This window comes from Calliphora vicina, chromosome 2, assembly GCF_958450345.1.
Source record: "Calliphora vicina chromosome 2, idCalVici1.1, whole genome shotgun sequence".
Taxonomy (NCBI): domain Eukaryota; kingdom Metazoa; phylum Arthropoda; class Insecta; order Diptera; family Calliphoridae; genus Calliphora; species Calliphora vicina.
Genome location: NC_088781.1, coordinates 114,094,774 through 114,116,120, shown reverse-complemented (window position 1 = coordinate 114,116,120; position 21,347 = coordinate 114,094,774).

Sequence of the window (21,347 nt, the reverse complement as noted above, 5' to 3'; positions counted from 1 at the left end):
TTTTAATGGTAAAAAGGTGGTTTACTGAATTTCGTTGTGGTCATAAAAGCACGGAAGATGACGAACGTTCTGGACGCCCACGGAGGTCTATACACCTGAAACAATTGAAGAAACTCACGACATGGTGTTGGCCGATCTGAGATTGAAAGTACGGGAGATTGTGGAGCGAGAGTTATTACACACAGCTCAGTGGTTTCAATTTTGAATGATCACTTGAGTATGAGAAACTTTCCGCTTACAATCGACAACAAAGGCAATCGTGTGACAATAGCTTTTGCGCCATTTCATAACCGTGGACAAAACATGGATCCACCGCAATACATCAGAGACAAAACAGTGGGATTCACAAGGTGAAGCGTCGGCAAGGAAGGCGTAGATGGATTTGTCAGCCATGGTGACCGTTTTTTTGCAATGGACCTATTATCTTACTTCCTTGCCTGTCGATGCTATTCGAAAAATTATTCCAACTTCTCTAGATTGATCATTCTGCATCTCGACACGTATATACACAATCAATAAGAGTTTCTTGGCGTGATTCCATAAAGCAGACGAATTCAAACTTACATTAAGTTCATCGGCTGGCGATGACCGTGGAATCATTAACAATGTTTGCCCAAACATCACCTGCCAACAGAATCATCACATCACCTGACCGGCTTTGCTTGTTTCGTAAATCACGCAACGCTTTGCCTTACTGCTCCCAAACGATCAGTTTGCTTTGCTGCAAAACTTTGGCCATCGAACATATATGTCCTCAATTAATATTAAATATAGAGGGAATTCACCCTCGGTTAGTTGAAAATTTGGATTTGATGTTCTAATACGCATCTCATACAAAATATCATCACACATGGCATATTTGTATTTGCTCCACAAATCAGTCGGTTTTAATGGGTAGCATTTGCCTTGAAAATTTAATATTGTTAAATTTCCGAAAGTTTCTTTCTTTTTAGGAAAAATAATTTGAAATTTGTTCCTGATGCCAGTTAGTTGTCATACGCTTTTTCATCTTTTCAAGGCTTCAGTCCCGATTCCATCTTCATGATATTTGCGATTCGTACAGTGTTTGAAATTTTTAGTGTAATTTTCGTAATCTATTAAATACTTGAATGACCTAAGTTTCTAACAATTATTCGTATTACCAATTGATTTTGGAAAACTCCAAAAATCCAACCATTTTAAACTTCATACATTTTTTGCTCTGTCCATATTATGTCTTAAATTGAAGTAAATAAATGTTTGATAAGTAATTTTAAAAATTTAGATTTACTGGCATGAATTTTATAATTTGTACGCTAATTAAAATGCTTATATTTGATATTTCGGTTTATAAATAGAATTAACAATTATCAAATGAGTTCAAATTATAATTATCTGAACAACATTTGAACAGCAACTACTTTACCCAATAGCAATAATCAAAACTATTTATATTTTTGGATATACAGAAAGAAACGAATGTGACCTTATAATTTTGATCGGCACCTTATAGTCACTTCCAGTGACAAAGTCTGGATATTTATAGTTGTTGTTTTCCCTTTCTACGCTAGTCATATATAACTGTTTTGTCTCTAAGCAGATGCGTGTTTATATATTTGAGAGTTTATTAGCAAGAGAGAGCGGAACACATTTTATACTCGTACTAAACGAATTGACAGCATTGACAAATGCGAAACTAAACACAGATATTTCAAATAATATAAACATTTACTTACACTTGTATAATACACTATAAGCGAAAAGTATGTATGTAATAAGTATTAGTTTTCTAACTGGTAACACTTATTGATAGCGAATATTTTATAGCTGTCAGGTAATTTTTACTCAATTAGTTGTTATCAATCGCAAAGCATTGTCACTGTCAACCTTAGCAACAACTACAAAATCTTCACTAACGGTTCAACTTCTGCCGAAACTGAGATAAATCCAGGACCTTTGTTTGTACAATATGTCAGAACCGGTTGCAGCTAAAATCTATCCAACTCTTATTTGGGCTGGTGGAAATATTTAGCAATAACAACAGTTCTTCTGGCTTCTAAGACAAAATAACCGAGATAGCCCGATTTATTCAGCACAACAATTGCGTTCTACGAGACAAAACTGACAAACAATTTAAATTTAAACCTAAGAAGAGGATTCATGATTCCGAAATAATGTACAGAAAATTCAAAATTTATTGACATAATAGAGTATAAAAGGAAAATGTGGTGTAGTCTTGATTGCCGTATTAACCTTTTTTCCTTCAGAAGAAATAATCTTTATTGATGTCCAAGATATAATACAACCTGCGTGAAGTATACACACACAAAATCGATAAAACCCGTAGTAATGATATCCAAACCTGACAGACTATGAATATTTTTCAAGGAGACTTTAATATTTCGTACAGAATGTGGTTTTAAGTTCACCAATATACCAGATTTTGAACTTTTTAAAATAAATGTCATACCGAATATATTAGGAAGACTTAGTGTTTGTTGATCGACATACTCTTGAAACTAGTACTTTCGTTCAAACTTAATTATAGGAAAAACTTGTTATAAATGAGAAAAAGTATTTGACTTTAGGAAAGCAGATTATTCAAAATTGAATCACAATTTAAGTCCTCATAGTATTAATATAATTCTTAATAAATTTTATGATGGCTTATTTAAATATGTTAAATTATATATTCCAATGATAGGAAAAACAACTCCTAATTGTCCGCCTTGGAAGAGATCCAGATCAACATACAATTTAGCAAATATCCAGTAACTATCTTTTTAAAGTAAAGACATATTTCAAAAGTCATTTAAAATCTTTCTATCAGTTTGTTAATTCTGTATATCCATGATAAAATTTGGTGATATAGAATCTTCAAGATATTAACCCTGGATACGAATACCTTGGGGTCCAAGACATAGCAATAAGATAGTGGCAAACGGAGTTAAAACTCTATAATGTGGACGTTCCGTCAGTACCCAGCTATCCAATATGGACAACTGTCTACAGTATCAAGGGAAATACTATCTACAACAGCAGGACCTCTTTGCACAGTGATTCGCTCCTTTGTCTACAGAACTTAAATGCACGCTATAAGTTCCGGCACTTTTGTGTACACAGATAAAACAGATTTATGGTAGCAACCGAATTTGTTGCCAATCGAATGATTCTGTTGCACTCATAGAATTTATCGGCTCTGTTGATAAAGCAGAATATTGGTTGAAGCAACCAACCTTCTGCTTCCTCAATGCATGTGCAATCAGACATCACTGAACATGGCGAACAGAGTCAAACATATTACACATAGTCCTTTGTCTAAAACTAATATCTGTTACATCAACCAAAAGAAATTACAAAGCACGGCTTAGGTGAATTTACCCGACGCTCCTTCAACTATTTTCAGATACCTTCCAACGTATTTGAAGAAAAAAGGACGTTTCATGAAATCCTCACCATAGAATGCGATCATTTCATTAATCCTGGTCGACTATCTATAGTGGGGCCGAACCTCGCAGCTGATCAGACAAAATCTCATCCAGCTTAATTGCAACATCAGCAGGTTAGCGAATGATAACAGGTGGAAATAATGGCTAGAACATTTGTTCCTTTGTAGGAATGTCATATTTGGAGGTGCCCCACCGACTTTATCAGATGTTCAAAAGAACATGTCGCGTAAAGCAACAACAATTTGTCCATTACTGACAGTACCGTGCTAATATGTTAACAGGGACCCAATGATACGAATTAGACAAATGAATATTTAACTATTACAACAATGTATTCAGTTAAAGAGTTTGTCATTTATGAATCCTTTGCACAAAGTTCTATGCCAGTTACTTTTGAAATACAGTTTAAACTGACCATATGATACCCTACACCAATCTAATTATGTACCAATAGCTCTGAAATTAGGTGACATGACTTCTTTATATCCACGGTTTATATTCAAATAGAGCTGTAAGCAAAATCAACATTTTACAGTAAAAAGTTTATTTTACAATATTATTAAAAACGACGTCTAAATCCTTACAACTTGAATTTTTTTCGATTCTAACAGTGAAATAAGCACATAGCACTATTTGAGCAAAAATAAAAATGAGCTTTAATGTAAACTTTGAGGGTTTTATGTAAGTAATAGGGATCATACACAACACCATCATTGATGTGCCATCAAGTAATTGTGCAATTAAACTGGACACACACACTACACCAGCATGCTGGTACAAAACAAATTTTTTACCAAAAATGTTTTGGAAAAGTTTGTAATGAATAACGATATTTGTAATGCACTTTTTATTGCTATTATCCTAAAACGAAAACGAAAAAAGAGTAAAAAAACGCGTTTGCATGAAGAAATTGCTAGAAAACAAAAGAAACTAGGTTTTATTTAACTTTTATAAGCTAATATTACAACTCTCGATTCAATCATACTTGTACAATCAAAAAAGATCAAATTATTTTCGATAAAGCACCAGCAGGTTTTCGATAAACACGCGGGTCCAATTTCACTTTGTTTTCTTGTTACATTTTGTTTTACAACTTTATCGGTTTTCGAAAATACTGCAGCCACTTCACACGACTTTTCTTATTTTCTGAATTTGAAGCAGAAAAATTTACTCGTTTTCTTCTACAACAAGAGACTACATTATAGTTAATTTTTGTTAAAATTATAACTGTGACGAATTCTGAACAACAAACCTGTTATAAGATCGTCCTCATCCTCTTTAGATGAAATATAATAGATTGCAATACGCTGTAGGGAATTCATTTTTATTTTATAAAAAACACTTTTAATATTTTGTTATATACACGAATATTTCATATGCATATAGCACTTTTTTACTAATAAAATAAATTGTGTGTTAGATAGCACAATACTAATTTTATGAAAAAAACCATTGGAAATATACCAACCAAGAAATCTATACTCATTAAAATGATTTTCCAAAGAGGGCATTATAAGGGAGCCATGACTAATTAATGACCGATCCTTATAAAATTTAATGACATGACTTCTGTATATAAGTAAATTATTTGTATTGAGATTTATGCTACTAAAAGTGATTTTCGGAACTTGGCCTATACACTGAGGGAAAAATTACGTTGCAAAATCGACAACGGTTGGTGTCATTTTGGCACTATACGGTGTCACTTTTTTTCGACACCGTACGTTTACAATTAGTAAACAAATGGGTACGAATCGACAACGCAATGTTATTAAATTAATCGCCGACGCATCTCAACGTGAGTTGCTGACAAGTTATTGTCAAAGTGTTGCGGCGAAACTTTTTGCTCTGCTTTGTTTTTATAAGTGAGTTTTAAATTTTATTTACATTAAAAAAGTAAAAATATGTATAAAAGAAAGTGTAATTGTGTTTAATAGTGAATTTGTGTTGATGCAGATGAAGATCCAGGCAGTGCAAGAAATGAGAAGATCACCGAATCCACTGACGACATACAACTCCAAAAATTCTGGAAACAATAAACATACAGTTTTTGTACATTTAAAAGGAAAGTAGAGCTATATATATAATTATCAGCAATGTAGAATACAATAAGTATTTGTTTTATTTTTTAGAATGATGACCTGTGGAAGCAGTGCCACAATTAGGGATGCTATTTGAAATTTCACATACAGGAACTCCGACAATTGCCACCAATGTTTTGCCACATTTAAACATGAAATTTATATGTATTTTATATTTAAGTATTTATTCGTATTGTATTTAAAAATAAATGTAAAACATAAAGGAATTATTATTTATTTCAATTACCAAATCGTACACGAACGGTATCAAATCCACAACATATGGTTTCAAATTGACAACGGTGCGGTATCAAATTGACAACGGTCTGGTGTCAAATCGTACACGATTTGTGCACATACGGGGTTGATACACTATTGACACCGAATGGTGTCAAATCGTACACGGATGTGTTCATTTTTTCTCTGGGTGTATGACTAATTGTGGGTCGATCATCATAAAATTTGATGAGGCGAGTTCGGCTTATATAAAACATATTTCTGTTGAATTTGGTTTGGATATCTATATAATTAAGAGATTTATGAGAGCTTAACTATTGTCAGATAGGGCAATCGTATGGGGGCTAGTAGAAATAATGGACCTATAACCAAATTCAATAGGCTTCGTCCTTGGGGCAATAGAAGAGCTTGTTCGAAATTTATGGAATTATCTGTGAAATTACGACCTGTAGTTTGATTACAAGTTTTACATGGACGGACAGACGGACGGACAGACATCGCTTAATCGACTCAGAAAGCGATCCTGAGCAGATTGGTATACTTTAAGGTTGGGACAATATTTTTGCACGTTACAAACATCAGCACTAACCCAATATACCCTCACCACTATAGTGGCGTCGGTTAAATGTGACTTTATTCTTTTTAATATTCATACAAGTTTTAAATAATTAATAAGTACAACAAATATTACATACATAAGCGTAAAGATTAAATTAATAATCTATCTTTCGTTCAACGTTTGTCCTCTCTCCTCCACTACACTTTTACTTTCGATGATGTGAACTTAACTTAATCTGACCTTTTGGAAAAATCCTCCAATTTATTACTTTGTCGATATTTTGCTATTACGTGCAAGTATTAATTTTATTTTGTTAAATTTCTTTAGCATGAAAGTGTTTTTATTGAATACCTTGTAATTTGGTGTAATAATGTTTGTATACTTAAAAAACACTTCATTAATGAATGTATAATGCATTTGCCTGAATATACTCTTTTGGTGTCTACCATATGTAGACATCTTTTCATGTATATTTATGTACATATGTATGTACATCAGTGTTAAAAATACTTAAAGTGAAATTTTTGTATATTATTAACAAACCCTCAGAAACCGCATTCTTGTAGCCAGAAATTGTTTTAACTCATTAACGTTAATAAAAACAGTTTATTTTAAATATATACCCTAAGGTTGAGGATGGGTGAATAAACATTCATCAAGCGATATGGAACTTTCATTTTCTCATATGTCAATAATAAACAAATTTAATGGAAGTTTCAATGGCTTTAAGAACTTTGAACTAATCTTTCAAAAACTTGTGGAGTAGGCAAATTTCACATTTTTTAATTATTTAGCTTTTCGTAATATTAAGGGTCACACGAAGTAATTAATAAATAGCACTGATCATATTCTCCCTTGCCCTAGCCAGCAATTTTCTTAACAGTCTTTTGCATCAACAATAACATATAAACTCTCATAAATGTTTGCTTTTCTGCACTCCCACATGATAAAAGCCATAACAACATAAACTTTAAATGCACTTAAAACTTCAAAAAATATTTCAACTTGTTGAAAATATAAAATACTTAACGAAAACTTTTACACATGCGGCTCCACAGACATTTAATAAGGAAAACGCATTCGTTTTTAACATAATTAAAGCATCAGTTCTTATATATATTAAAAAGATGCAATAAAAACAAAAATAAACTTTTTGGATAATTAATAATAATTAAAAATATGATGCCGAAACAAATAAGATCTCTGTAGAGAACGAGTGAAATTATGCACTTGTAGTAAAAAATTAATTGAATTCTTTTCTTCTTAATAACCTTTTATTTTAATTGATAATGAGATTTTTCTTCATATTTTAAATGGAAACAAAATGAAATGAAATCAAGAGTGGTTAAAGAAGAATTTAAGAAAGAATTTACATTTGTTTAAGATTTTTAAATTTGTAGCCACAACCCAAAAAAAATAGGAGGTATATTGTAACAATATTATTGTTACAACATATCGATTGTATTATATTGGTAGTATTAGAACTAAAAAGTAAATATATTCTGGGACCTTATACCTATTTCATTCAGTCTGTTAGTTGTTGGAATTATAGGGCCTACAGGAAAGGACGTATGGAGATGATATTTATTTGACATTTATGATCAGTATACACTGGAAAATCCTCATGAATAGAATGACGCCTGAAAAACGCTACCAAATTATCTAAATTTACTTTGAAAATCAGTCATCGATTCCCAAAACTTATAGATGCCTGTCTTCAGTAAATAGTCTAATTTTCGGCTTAATTGGTTTGGTAATAAACAAATCTGCCACATATGGTTCGAGACCAATCCACAACAAGTCCAATACACCCAATAGGCCCAATACATCAAGTTAAACCGTAAGAGGAGAAAAGAATTGAAGGAATTCAAATAACGCAGGCCATCATCGGACAGTTGTTGGGACACTATGAGGTGCAATTTGCATGTTCGGTCTTATCAACCGCCTGCTTTCCCTAATATAGGCGTCTATATACCATAGTTCCTTCCCAGATAACCATGAGAGATTACTAAAGGATCGCTCACCTAAAAGCCTTGCAAGTAGATCACCCAGTGCCCGACAATTTTAAAAGAAGTGTAGGATGGTCTCCTCCTCCTTCTTAATCTACAGAAGTCATGGTGAGATATTCCAAGTCTTGCAGCATGTGTACCGAAAGTGCAATGCCCGGTGATCACGAAGTAGATACGACGTGAGTTTACAGTCCAACGCAGGCCATATCATCCTCGTTATTGCACAGGTCGATCCATTACCCCATCTGGTTTGGGCAAGTTCGTAATATGCATTATTTATTCGCTGCTTACAAGTCGACAACGGTATGCCACAAAGGTAGTCTATTTCATATTCTGACATCGAGTCTCCTATTCCCGCCAAGTTATCAGCAATAATATTGCATTCGTTATCCCTATGTCCACGTGCCCAAGTGAGTACAACTGTTGAATTTCTAGCCATCTCATTTATGGATGCCCGTCATTCCTGGACTGTATTTGATGTTGTATAAACACTTATCAGGGATTTGATATACACAGAGAAAACAGATTCGTGATAGCAACCGAATTTGTTACTAATCGAATGATTCTACCGTAATGACCGAATTTTACAATTGTTGGTACAACATTTTGGAAAGGGTACCACATGTTTTGTTGCTTCAACGGAAATTCTTCTTTAACAACATACTTTCTGTTGACCGAACAGAAAAATTCTATCTATGCAACCGAATCATTCGATTGCTACGAATCAGTTTTCTCTGTATACTAGTATCTCTACCGGATATCCTGTAATATCTGAGCCATTTGGTGCTCTCCTAATGGCCCATACCTCGGCCTGAAGAATAATGCATCCATTTGTGCATTTGAAGGACATTCTTATCCAAAATTCAGAAATGTATGAACAGGTTCTATACTGGATGGGATTGAGAAACCTAAGTTCCTCAGGAAGAAGTTTCGGGGGTCAGGAAGATTTTGAATACTTTCTTGCCACTAGATCTACTGGTAGCCAGTTAGTAGACTGAAGAACGATTTCGTCGAGGTAGTACGGATTGCCCCTGTTATCAGGATTTCCATACTTCTTAATACCATTTCAAAGAGTATATGTTTGGAGGCCCGATCCATTGTCTATTGAATAGTATAGGTCTAATAACCGTATCAACTAGCTAGTTCACGTTCCAGGGTCTAATACCCAATCTCCTATGGTCGTTTTACAGTCATATATAGCCGTGATGGCCTAATATGCCCTTGCCTCAGTGTTGAGTTTCCAGGATAAGTTCCTGTCGAGTATGATTCCGAAGTACTTTGCATTGTTCGAGCGTGACTATTCGATTCCGCTCAGTCGGGGTAACCTAAAGTTAGGGATCTTAAGGTAGGGTCACACACGCCAAATATTTGCTCAAAAAAAGCGTAACAAATTAGTTTGATGTGTTTATTCTTACAATTGTTTTGTAAGATCAAACAGCATCAAATAAAATAAAATTCAATTTTTTGTTTTGAATCATCCTAAGTAAAATAAGTTTTTGATATAAATAAAAGAATTCAAATGTATTTTATTTAGTGGTTACGTCTTTTTCGTCAAATATTTGTCATGTGTGACCCTACCTTTAGTCTTTAATGAGAACAGTACAAGTTCAGTTTTGCTGGGATATGCACTAAAGCCAATATCGATACTCCATCGATGAAATATTTCTAGTGCCATCTCCAGTATTTGCATGATATTGCAAGATGAATCTCTGAAACTGTCACCGCTACATAATCTGCGTAGCCGATAGTCTTGTAATTTAGATAGTATAATTTCCTAAGCAGACAGTTTAAGACCAAGTTCCACAAAAGTGGAGAAAGGGGAGTGCCTCTTTTGGCAAATCTATAGATCGTAGTCGTTCCAATTTTAAAACGAATGATCCTATAACTCAGAAGGTATATATTGAACCTGACTATGAATTGATCAAGTCCTAGGGAACTTTGAGCTCCAGCGTTTTGAGCAGAAAGGATGATAGACTTATTGGTCTGAAGTCCTTTACCTTTGTGTGTGAAGCCTCCACCTTCGGGATGAAGGTCACATTGCATTCGGTCCAACTATGGGGTATATAGGGATTGAGAGCTTGCCATCAGCCAACTAACTCTTCGCGGTTTTGCAGGTCAGCCGGTATTTGTATGGATCAAAGCTCCGAATGGCCCAAAGTAGCTTATCCTCGTTAATCTGTATATAGGATGAGATCCGATCATGCGGTTGTGATTCGTATGCCGTATTAACTTGCAGGATTCCCGGATGGATTACATTAACCCGAAGCTCAAGAGATCGTAATTGACACCAAAGGCGCTTATGTAAGAATCGGTATTTGGTGGGAACAAAAGGGTTATATCTAATATGAGCTTCTAAAATCTGACTAGACTATAACAGTGAGCTTGTGCTAACCAAACTGATTCGATTGTCCCAAAAACGCCCAGCATATGCGGTCAGACATGAAACCGTAATATTTCATCATGAAAACTCTTGGCGAAATGTTGCAATATTAGTTAAAACATATTTATAATTAAGTGGTTGGAAAATTTTGCCGCTTTATAGGCCCGACCGTGCCCCGTCCGACTACTGATTGTTTCGATCGATGCAGAACGCTCTCTGTGATACGATTCACTTTAAAACATAGTATCCTATATTGGCTTGATTCATTCTTGGCCTCAAAAGATGAGCAGTTTTTTTGGATCGGAACCCATATGTTGCTAGAAAGATGGGAAAATAAATTTATATTGCACAAATGCTTCAAAATAAAACGCTAAAAACGTACACCCAATAATATCATTATTTTTGGTCATAATATGATTATTATGGATTAATTATGTTTGAATTTGGATCATAGTATGGGTAGAGTAAGTTCGGGTAATATGGTGTAGGCGGGTAACGTGGTATAGCTACTTATCTCTAAAACTAATAGCACATGAGTAACGGTACCAAGCTTAAGAGTTTCATGATCTGAGAAAATTAACCTTGCGTGAGTGAACTTCATTTTTGCAGGTCATGAAAATAGTCAGTTGTAAAAAATCAGTAGACTGTTCTTGTGATCTATTAAAAATTACTTTTTTTCTACCATATTTAGTGTATATGTTTAATTTTTTAATAATTTCAATAAACCACTTGGTCGGCTAATGTGGTGTAGCTAAAGAAGTTCAAACAAATAATATGCCAAAGAAAGGTGAAGTAAGAAAATGGGCAGCGGAAGATTTGAAGAAAGCTATCTGAGCTATTAGAAATAACGAGATGGACATTATTTTCGCATCAGTCATTCAATGTCTCCTACGAAGCGAAGAATGTACTGAGGAGCTTCTGGTAAGCTTAGTCAGCCGCCAACGTTAACCGCATCCATTGAAGATGATTTAAATAAAACGCAACTCATTTACAAATTAAAATACTATTTGGGTTTTTTCTCTTTTTCCCAAATTTCTCTGAAAATTGAACTTAAAAAACTTTTTACTTTCATGGATGTAAACCTAACACTTATAGTAGAGCACCAGCTGAGAACTGTTCCAATCGAATTAAGATTCTAAAAATTATAGTCAAATATAAACCATATTACCCGAACTTACTCTACTTCAGAAAGTAGTAATACTTATCACATCTGCGACCATAGGTTCTCTAGTGGCTTCGAAAAATCAATTTCAACTAACATCAATTAATCTACTAGGGTTTATATAAGTATTTGCTGACACCACAGCCATGGCAATTAAACCTTTTGTTCTTGGAAATTCAACAATTTAAAAGTATACTAATAATGCCAACTACTTGGCAAATTTTCCACTATTTTGTATTGTAGAGTATTGTTATATAAATAGTCTTCCTGGAAATTCAAGTGCTTTATAACAAATTCCATTACATTAATTATTTTCTTTTATGATATAAACCGGATGAATAAACCAAGCATATTTTGTTCTATTTATAATTTTACCAATAAGCGAAGAGATTTGCATTTAAATAAATACTTTTTTTATGCTTTATCTAAAAAGTAGATTCAAATATAAAACCATAAACATTGTGGCTGATATTATTGTAATACTAAGATTAGAAATTTATGATACAGTTGGTTAAAATTAAAACAATAGCTAGCCCACTATTCAGCATTTCCACTTTTTCCGATATTTTATGATAGTCATTATTATGTAATCTATTATTTTTGTCAGACAAACTTGGTTCAAATATATAAATTTTCCTCCGTCCAATTAATATCTGTTCCACTGTTACCTTTTGAAATTTGTTGAAAAAGAATTTATATTCGTTACTTTATAACACTCATAATCTACTTCATTTCCTTAGTAACAAGTAGTTTTTTTTTTAAATCTACGGCAAAAGAAATAGTGATAAAAATGATTTGCTGTACTAATTATAAATCAGTGAGTGTTCATAACTCAACAGCAACAACGCACACATAAACAAAAATATGGGGGATTTCATGTCAAGTGAACCAACTTTTGAAATCGATGTCTTCCGATCGGGATGAAATTTGCACCAAGGTTAGCTCTATTGGATAGTAACTCAGACACAATTTTTCAACAACATCGGTCGAGAACTCTCTGAGTTATAGGGGGTAAAATTTTGACAATTTGGTCAAACAGGGGTTTTTTCTTATCCATGTAACTTATTACCTATTGTTCTTAGCAAAATGTGTTCCAAATAGTATAGATAGCTATTTCTTCGATCTTTCGAAAAAAAATATTTAAAAAAAAAAATAAAAAATTTTTAATATTTTTTTTCCGAAATCAAAAACTTTTTTGACTTTTTTTTAAAATACGCTATTTTTTTATTTTTTTTTTTTTCTTAAAATAAAGTTTAGATATTTTCCTTGAACACCTACTTGGTCGCTTAGTGGGATGCGAGTGGGATATCTATCAAAATAAATATTTTGTAACTCAAAACATAAAATTTTTGACTTTTTTTGCAAAATCAAAAACTTTATTGACTTTTTTTTTTCAAAATGGACCCTTTTTTAATCTTTTTTTTTAGGTCAAACAAAAGCTTAGATATTATCCTTGAAGACCCTTTTGGTCGCTTAGTGGGATGCGAGTGGGATATCTATCAAAATAAATATTTTTTAACTCAAGACTTACAATTTTTGACTTTTTTTTTTGCAAATACGATTTTTTTTCCAAATGGGCCCTTTTTTTAAAATTTTTTTTGTAGTCAAAAGAAAGCTTAGGTCCATTCCTTTAAGATATTTTTAGTCCCTTAGTGGGATGCGAGTGGGATATCTATCAAAATAAATGTTTTAACACAAAAATTGTATGTCTTGAGTTACAAAACATTTATTTTGATATATATCCCACTCGCATCCCACTAAGCGATCAAAACCATCTTAAAGGAATAGGCCTAAGCTTTCTTTATAGCAAAAAAAAAAATTACAAAAAGGGCCCATTTTAAAAAAAAGTCAAAAAAGTTTTTGATTTTGCCAAAAAATCAAAAATTGTATATCTTGAGTTACAAAATATTTATTTTGATAGATATCCCACTCGTATCCCACTAAGGGACCTAAAATATCTTAAAGGAATGGACCTAAGCTTTCTTTTGACTAAAAAAAATTTTTTAAAAAAGGGCCCATTTTGAAAAAAAATTCGAATTTGCAAAAAAAAAGTCAATAATTGAATGTCTTGAGTTACAACATTTTTATTTTAATAGATATCCTACTCACATCTTCCTAAGTGACAAAATAGGTCTTAAAGGAAAAGACCTAAGCTTTCTTTTGAGCAAAAAAAAATTTTAAAAAAAAGTCCCATATTGGAAAAAAATTTCGATTTTGCAAAAAAAAATTAAAAAATTGTATGTCTTGCGTTACAAAATATTTATTTTGATAGATATCCCACTCGCATCCCACTAAGGGACTAAAAATATCTTAAAGAAATGGACCTAGGCTTTCTTTTGAGCAAAAAAAAAAAATTAAAAAAGGGCCCATATTGGAAAAAAATTTTGATTTTGCAAAAAAAATTAAAAAATTGTATGTCTTGCGTTACAAAATATTTATTTCGATAGATATCCTACTCGCATCCCACTAAGGGACTAAAAATATCTTAAAGGAATGGACCTAAGCTTTCTTTTGACTACAAAAAAAATTTTAAAAAAAGGGCCCATTTGGAAAAAAAATCGTATTTGCAAAAAAAAAAGTCAAAAATTGTAAGTCTTGAGTTAAAAAATATTTATTTTGATAGATATCCCACTCGCATCCCACTAAGCGACCAAAAGGGTCTTCAAGGATAATATCTAAGCTTTTGTTTGACCTAAAAAAAAAGATTAAAAAAGGGTCCATTTTGAAAAAAAAAAGTCAACAAAGTTTTTGATTTTGCAAAAAAAGTCAAAAATTTTATGTTTTGAGTTACAAAATATTTATTTTGATAGATATCCCACTCGCATCCCACTAAGCGACCAAGTAGGTGTTCAAGGAAAATATCTAAACTTTATTTTAAGAAAAAAAAAAAATAAAAAAATAGCGTATTTTAAAAAAAAGTCAAAAAAGTTTTTGATTTCGGAAAAAAAATATTAAAAATTTTTTATTTTTTTTTTTAAATATTTTTTTTCGAAAGATCGAAGAAATAGCTATCTATACTATTTGGAACACATTTTGCTAAGAACAATAGGTAATAAGTTACATGGATAAGAAAAAACCCCTGTTTGACCAAATTGTCAAAATTTTACCCCCTATAACTCAGAGAGTTCTCGACCGATGTTGTTGAAAAATTGTGTCTGAGTTACTATCCAATAGAGCTAACTTTGGTGCAAATTTCATCCCGATCGGAAGACATCGATTTCAAAAGTTGGTTCACTTGACATGAAATCCCCCATATATTTAAAATGAACATCAGATGTACTGACTGCCAGAATCACTGACAGACTGACTAACTACCGTAATGTGCAGTATCTATAGTGTGTAGTACTTATGTTACTATTATTTTATTACATTTTATAAATAACTACCCAGACATTCTCAAGGTAATACTTGTTACAAACGAACATGAAAACATATAAGAGTACTACATTCGGTTGTGCCGGATCTTATATGTATACCCTTCACTAAAGTTACTTTAAGATAAATATTAAAAACAACTTTTGGTTAAGCAAATTTTGGTAAAATAAATTGGGGAAAACTATTTTTTTTGAACGAAAAAATTGCCATTTGTGGGCTGATTTACTGGACTTTAGCGGATATATTGATCTATCAATCATGTATTTGGAAGCTTCGAAGAGTTGTTTTCAATAGAGATGGACATGGGTGTATCAATTCCGCTATCTATAGCAATCAAAATTGTGGAAATTACAAACGGAATGAGAAACTTGTATATACATGGTCTAGGGTATACTAAGGTAATGCTGGTATGTGCAATATGATTTTAAAATATTAACTTAATCTAAGGAAAATATTCGAAGCGTTACAAAAAACATACTTGTGATTACTTGATTACGGAGCTACATCTTCACGCAGTGCAATAATTTTGGTCCGAGTCGGATTTAAGCAACACCCCGGACCATGGTTTTGCACGCTGTGCTAGTACCGTCTCTACCATATCACAGTGGGGCAGAATCGAAATTTTTTGGAAATAACTCTGGCATTTCTAAACGGCTAGTCCGATCGGGATAGAATTTTACAAGAACATAGCCAAGGAGTATTCGAGTTTAAGTTATTAAAATGGGCCATACTAGTACTCCACAGGCATCGATATGGGGGCTCAAAGTAGGGTACCTTCGACATGTAAAATTTTTAACATTTTTTTGTTTACCATCCCATTTCAAAGATTTTAACAGCGCTCGGCTAGGTCTTGAAAAAACGTGCTTGCATGCGCTATTTATCTCTTCCAATTTTCGAATTATAGGCATTTAAAAATTGAAATTTTAAAATTTGGCCATACCTTGGCTCGCTATTTTAAAAATATAGGGCGTAATTTTGGACCGCATGGACTCGAATTTTTGTTGTTAGTTGACAACTAAATTACAAATTATATACAAAAGATTTGAGGTCAATATCTGTTATGCATCCAAAAACAAACGAATTTCAATTTAAATATTAAAAAAAATAGAAGATTTTTGCTGTTTTTTGGGTGAAAAGGTGACTTAACTCTTTTTTTATTAAAAAAAAAACTTTATTTAAGAAGATATAACAATTTTATATTTTTCTGTAAGGTATCTTTACGGAGAACATTTTAGTATAAAAAGCCTATCCTAGTCTTCTACTATGTCGCCCCCACGCCTTGCGAAATTTGACCTATATGTTATCAAAAATTCAATTTTGGGCCACATGTTCTAAAATCCCAAAGCTGGGATCAGAAAACAAAAAGCAGTTTTGCAAACCTTGATGTGTTCCCTATTTATCGCCAAAGTATTTTACCAGCCCCGAAGGAAATGTGGACGCTATAGGCAAATTTGTAAAAATACCATTTTTGGGATTTTCGCTCCAATTTTTAGGAATTGCGGGATTCCCTTCGACCTTTTGACAAGTTTTTTTACACCTTGTCATTTAGAATGACAAACTTAAAAAACGTTGAAAATTTCATTGAGTTTAATAAACAAATATTTTATTACATATTCATTGAGTTTCTAAAACTAAAATTTATATCAAAATTTTAATAGGATTGCAAATATTAGGAACAATTTGATCTATATTTATTTCGAGCTATATTTTTTTGTTTAGATAAGTTAATTTTATCTAACATGCACACGCATGTTAGACCTAGCCTAGCGCTTTTAAAAATTTAAAAATCTTTGAAATCGGATAGGAAATAAAAAAACTGCACTTGTTTATAAATTTTATATGTCGAAGGATTATTTGTATGGCCCATTTTAATATCTTAAACTCGGACCACCCGTTTAGAAATGCCAGATTTATTTCCAAAAAATTGTGATTCTACCCCACTGTGCATATGCCGAGGTACAATACATGTTTGGAATGAGGAACTGCTCGGGTCTGAACCATTAAAGGGAAATGGTCGGAAACCAATATCATCGGCATCATTATCGTCGCACAGTGACGCCATTTGCAAAAATCATAACTTTTGAACCAAATGAGATATTCAAAAAATTTAAAACTAATATGATAGCTAATTATCAGCCTATGAAATGAGTGTTTGAAAATGGTTTGAAATTTGTGGAAAAATCAATTTTATGGGAAGTAAAATAAAATATTTTTTAAATTTTTTTAATTTTTTATGTTTCTTTTTAAAAGCTTTGATGATTCAAAATTATTCCAGAAAATATTAGAAAAAAATTTGTTGGTTGGTTTTTCACGGTCATATGTCATTTTGGAAACTAGGTCTTTTTCGCAGAACGGTCAGCTGGAAATTTTTGCATTAGGTAAAGGAATAATCAAAGAACTTATTTTGAAAATATGGCAAATATAGAAATTGATAGTTTTTTTATTTTCCATCAAAGTTGAAAAATATTGAAAAAATGTATAGTTGGTAAATATCGTTTGGAACCATGTCTTTTTTCAAAATTTTACCTCTAGCAAAAAATGGGGCAAGGACGGGCAGCTAGGAATTTGTGCGTTAGGTAAAGGAGTAATCAAAAAACTTATTTTGAAAATATGGCAAATGTAGAAATTGACAGTAGTTTTTTTTTTATTTTCCTTCAAAGTAGAAAAATATTGAAAAAATGGATAGTTGGTAAATATCGATTTACCTGGACAAGCAAACAGTACAATTTTTGTTTATTCTTTTCTTAATAAATATATCTATCTATCAAAAGAATCTTAAATAATGACGATCAGTTACATAGTTTTCGATATATTGTATCTGAAAGCGGACCAAATTACCTAAAAATTGTCTGTTTTTTTGAAAACTGAAAATCAGTCAACATTGAAGAGTAGCATTTTTGAAATCGTTGGACAATTTACTGTAAAACAGGTTTATTCAATATTTTTAAGGGCACATGAAATTTTGATTTTTGCAACCTCACTTGTTCTACGGGCACCACTATGCGTCGTACGACACACTATTATCCTCACCAACCTAATCGCCTAATCGCAACAGCAACCACAATAATATTATCAGCATCAAGGACAACCACAATGATCTCTGGTACTCCAATGTAGGGGAATATCGGAGAGATGCAAAGTTTGGGGATCATATTGACAACTTACCCGTATTATTGGTTATTGCTCCAGATCTCCAGACATCAGAATTGCTAGAGCAGACCTGATCAACAGTGCATCCTGACGAGCAGAAGTTTCTCCTGGGTGAGACTACATCACCACAATCATATCCATCAATCGACGAAACGATTTTATGGTTTCTGAACGCTGCACATACATAAACCAGATAAAAGCAGACTGGAGTGGCTTCAGAAACTTCACCATCTTCAATGATATTTCGGAATCCACAGATATCCGTAATTCCGAGAGAGTCATCCGTGAAACTTTCTCAACAGCAGCTGCTCCCTTTATACCGACTTGACGAGTTCAAATTATACCCCCCCCCACTTTCCAGATCAGGCTGCAGTATTAGCAGATGAACGTGTTAATATTCACAGTATCGAACCTAGCACTCAAAGCATTGCTTAGCTGAACTTGGAAATCAGATTGGTTAACGATGACAAACGGAAACCATGGATTGATCATTTGAAGAACTGCCATGCAAACGAGAAGGAGGAAAGAAATATAAAAAGATAGATGATAGAATCGCGATTCAGATTACTATTGCCGGATTTTTATTGAGTTCCCAGAAATAGACTTCACAACCTACCAGTCACTGACGAATCACAAACTGTGGGACCTTGATTAGCAGGAGTTCAGTATATGAAGAAAATGTTAAACTTTTCTATCAAGAGCTCATAGTGTGAAACCACTGCATAAACCTGGGGAAAACGCGAGTCAGGGTGAATTGTACAGGTCGATCTCTCCATCATCTCCAGTTGCGAAAACAATCGAGTATTCTATCATATCCACACTAGCATGACACTTTGCAATGTCTCATCACCATTATGGAAGCTGGTAAATCCACAGCTAAACCAAATCCTTAACCGCCATAGCCTTTCATGTTTTACAAGGTTTGAACCAGCATAAATAAATAAAGGAGTTGAAGGTACTGGATTTATCGAAAGCTTTCCATACCATGAGTTGCACCACCCTCTTCGAGAATATATTCCAGTCCTCCCCGCAGAACAACCTGAAGAGATGGATCGTGAACTACTTGAATGGACGGTAGTCGTTCCTGGAATTTATGGACAGCATATCGATACACCGTTGAATTAAATAATGTGTCTCTCTTGGCAGGTTACAACATTGATGACTGTAAACTTTAATCTCAGATATATACATGATTTTTACACTCTGCTTAACCTGAAGTTATCAATAGCAAAGTCATTAGCAACACTTTTTGCAACCTAGAAGGAAGTAAGACTGATACTGAGCATTGAAGATGATTGCGCCAGAATTCTGACAAAATATCATCCACAAATGTTGTCTATAATATTGGACAGCCTTTTCACTGCCTATGCTCATGCTGTTGCAAATTTCACAACAAGATACTCAGCACTTACCGGCAGCAATTGGGGTGTGGATAAAGAAACCTTGTTGGCTATATATTAAACGATTGAGATCAAGAGAAACATACCAAGCGGAGAAAATGCCGCCATCAAGACTATTACGCACTGCCTACGGATGTTTTAAAAAGCTATATTCATAAAGAAATTAAGGTCTTACCGGTCAAGGAATATAGCAGCATAATTCTAAGCCAGTTCTCTCTTGGATGTCATCGGAGGAATCATTCTAACATCCACAGTGTTGGAGTCTTCCCCAAGGCAAAAATGATAACTAAAATTAGGATTTCATATACTGTTACAACAACCACAACAAAATGTTGATAACAAAAAATCATTTAACATAAATGAGTTTCTTAAACAAAGAAATCACTCGACCTAATTTCTTGGCGATTGGTCCATAATTGGTCATAGCTCCCATAAATGCCCAATTTCCGAAAATCAATGTAACAAGCATGAATCTCACAAAAATGTTGGTATCCAAATAAAATTTAACAGGAAGAAGTTTCATATAGAAGTAAAGCACACAGACTAATTTGATGAAGATCGTTGCTTGATTGATCATAACTCATATGTCCATATGTATTATATTGTCGAGCTTGAACGCTTATAATTTCTTAATTGCTTTTTATTTATTTAGAGAGAAACGTTTTTAGTTTGGATCCCAAATCCACCATTAAATAACCTAATCGACTGAAGTAATTTTCGGAGTCTGCAAAATGTGGTGGATATGCATCCAATTTTGTTACAAATATATACAATGATTGTTCATCCCTGTTAGTGAATATGATCTTGATGTTACTTTAAATTCTATTCCCCCACATAAAATTGTATCAGAAGAAACAGCAACACTTTAAAGTAGTATTTCCTATTCGACAGGTAACTAAAAGAAACGTTATTTATCTTATTTTACTTCTTCGAAAGATAAAAGAAAACTTCTTGTATGAAAGTTAAAAAAATATGTTTTTGTTTGTATAGGAAAATATTTGTAAAGAAATATTTTAACAAGAAATATCAGCATCATATTTGTTGCTGATGTTTGTTGTTTTCTTTTTTTTGAAAATTATTTCCTTTAACACACAGCAGAAAAAATGCTGGCAATTCTGTTTCTTTTTTTTTTGTTTCTTTAACTTTTCTTATTGCGATATTTTTTTTTTGTGTAACAGCAAGATTAAAGTAAAAGCAAAACATCGAAAGAAAAACCAACAACATATACTGAGCATCTGTTTCAAATAATAAATAGACTTTATAATGTGTTTTCATATTTTTGCAATAGGTTGTTAAGAGTATTAGGGTGGTAGTAAGAAGGTGAATATATCAAATAGAAAAGCAATTCGAGACAAATCAATAATAAGGAGAATACCTTAAATATATAGGAAATTCAAGGCAATCGATGAAAATAGTAAAGTATTCTCATGGATCATTAATTGTTGTGGTTTTATAAGTTGGTTATGTCAATTTTTTTCTTAGAAGCTATGAGTAATATCCGTGATTTACTTTCAACTTAAGAAATCTGTACTGCCTTAATAAATTTATAATGCAACTATTCATTAA